The sequence below is a fragment of the Carcharodon carcharias genome, chromosome 7, assembly GCF_017639515.1.
Source record: "Carcharodon carcharias isolate sCarCar2 chromosome 7, sCarCar2.pri, whole genome shotgun sequence".
NCBI classification, from domain to species: domain Eukaryota; kingdom Metazoa; phylum Chordata; class Chondrichthyes; order Lamniformes; family Lamnidae; genus Carcharodon; species Carcharodon carcharias.
This window is the reverse complement of record NC_054473.1, coordinates 101,423,498-101,425,997: the sequence shown is the minus strand read 5'-3', so window position 1 is coordinate 101,425,997 and position 2,500 is coordinate 101,423,498.

The window sequence follows — 2,500 nt, the reverse complement described above, 5'->3', positions numbered from 1 at the left end:
TGTGTGTGTGTGTGTCCGGTTACAGTGTGTGTGTCTGGTTACATTGTATGTGTGTGTGTGTGTCTGGTTACAGTGTGTGTGTGTGAGTGTGTGTGTCTTGTTACACTGTGTGAGTGTGCATCTGGTTACAGTGCGTGTGTGTGTGTGTGTGTGTGTGTATGTATGCCTGGTTAAATTGTGTGTGTGTATGTGTGTCTGTCTATCTGTCTGGTTACAGTGTGTGTGTGTGTGTGTGTGTGTGTATGTGTGTGTGTGTGTCTGGTTACAGTGTGCGTGTATGTGTGTGTCTGTGTTGCTGTCTGTCTGGTTAAAGTGCGTGTGTGTCTGGTTACAGTGTGGATGTGTGTGAGTGTCTGGTTACCATGTGTGTGTGTGTGTGTGTGTCTGATTACAGTGTGTGTGTCTGGTTAATGTGTTTGTTTGTGTGTGTCTGGTTACAATGTGTGTGTGTGTCTGTGTGTCTGTGTGTCTGTCTGGTGACAGTGTGTGTGTGTCTGGTTACAGTGTGTTCATGTGTGTGTGTGCGTGTGTGTGTGTGTGTGTCTGGTTACAATGTGTGTGTGTGTGTTTTTGTGTGAGTGTCTGGTTAAAGTGTGCGTCTGTGGGTGTGCGTGTCTGGTTACATTGTGTGTGAATGTGTGTGTGTCTGTCTGTCTCTTTACAGTGTGTGTGTGTGTGTCTGCTTACAGTGTGTTTGTGTGTGTTTGTCTGTCTGGTTATAGTGTGTGTGTGTCTGGTGACTGTCTGTGTGTGTGTATGTGTGTCTGGTTACAGCGTGTGTGTGAGTGTGTGTGTCTGGTTACAATGTCTGTATGCATCTGGTTACAGTGTTAGTGTCTGTGTGTGTCTGGTTACAGTGTGTGTGTGTGTGAGTGTGACTGGTTAGAGTGTGTATGTGTGTGTGTGTGTGTCTGGTTACAGTTTGTGTGTGTTTGTGTGAGTGTCAGGTTAAGGTGTGTGTGTATGGGTGTGAGTGTCTGGTTACAGTGTGTGTGTGAGTGTGTGTGTGTCTGTCTGTCTCGTTACAGGCTGTGTGTGTGTGTGTGTGTGCATGTGTGTGTGTGTCTGCTTACAGTGTGTGTGTGTGTGTCTGTGTGTCTGGTTACAGAATGTGTGTGTGAGTGTTTGTGTCTCTGGTTATGCTGTGTGTGTGTGTGTGTGCGTGTGCGTGTGTGTTTGGTTACAGTGTGTGTGCGTGTGTGCCTGGTTACAGTGTGGGTGTGTGTGTGTGAGTGTGTGTCTGGTTGCAGTGTGTGTGTGTGTGTCTGGTTACAGTGTTTGTGTGTGTGAGTGTGACTGGTTAGAGTGTGTATGTGTGTGTGTTTGTCTAGTTACAGTTTGTGTGTGTTTGTGTGAGTGTCAGGTTAATGTGTGTGTGTATGGGTGTGAGTGTCTGGTTACAGTGTGTGTGTGAGTGTGTGTGTGTCTGTCTGTCTCGTCACAGGGTGTGTGTGTGTGTGTGTGTGTGTGTGCGTGCGTGTGTGTCTGCTTATAGTGTGTGTGTGTGTGTCTGTGTGTCTGGTTACAGTATGTGTGTGTGAGTGTGTGTGTGTCTGGTTATGCTGTGTGTGTGTGTGTGTGTGTTTTTGGTTACAGTGTGTGTGCGTGTGTGCCTGGTTACAGTGTGTGTGTGAGTGAGTATGTGTCTGGTTACAGTGTGTATGTGTGTCTATTTACAGTGTGCGTGTGTGTGTGTTTCCGGTTACATTATGTCTCTGTGTGTGTGTATGTGTGTCTCTGTTTAAAGTACCTGTAAGTGTGTGTGTGTGTGTCTGGTTACACAGGCAGTATGTGTGTGCACGCGCTTGACTGGTTGCAGTGTGTGTGTGTCTGTTTACAGTTTGTGTGTGTCTGGTTACAGTGTGTGTGTCCGACTACAGTGTGTGTGTGTGTGTGTGTCTGGTTACTGTGGGTGTGTTTGTGTGTGTCTGGTTACAGTTTGGGTGTGTGTGTGTGTGTGTCTGGTTACAGTTTGTGTGTGTGTGTGTGTGTGTTTGTGGGTGTCTAGATACAGTTTGTGTGTGTGTGTGTGTCTGATTACAGTGTGTATGTGTGTCCGGTTACTGTGTGTGTGTATGTCTGGTTACAGTGTGTGTGTGTGTGTCTGTGTCTGGTTACAGTGTGTGTGTGTGTGTGTGTGTGTGTGGTTACAGTGTGTGTGTGTGTGTGTTTGTGTGTGTGTGTATGGTTACCGTGTGTTTGTGTGTGCGTATGTGTCTGTCTGCTTACAGTCTCTGTGTGTGTCTGATTACAGTGTTTCTGTTTGTGTGTGTCTGTTTTCTCTATGTGTGTGCGTCTGGTTACTGTGTGTGTGTTTGTGTGTATGTGTGTGTGTGTCTGGTAACAGTGGGTGTGTGTTTGTGGGTGTGTGTGCCTGTTTACACTGTGTGTGTTTGTGTGTGTGTGTCTTTGTGCCTGGTTACAGTATGTGTGTGTGTGTGTGTGTGTGTGTGTGTGTGTGTGTGTGTGTGTGTGTGTGTCTTTGTGTGTCTGGTTACAG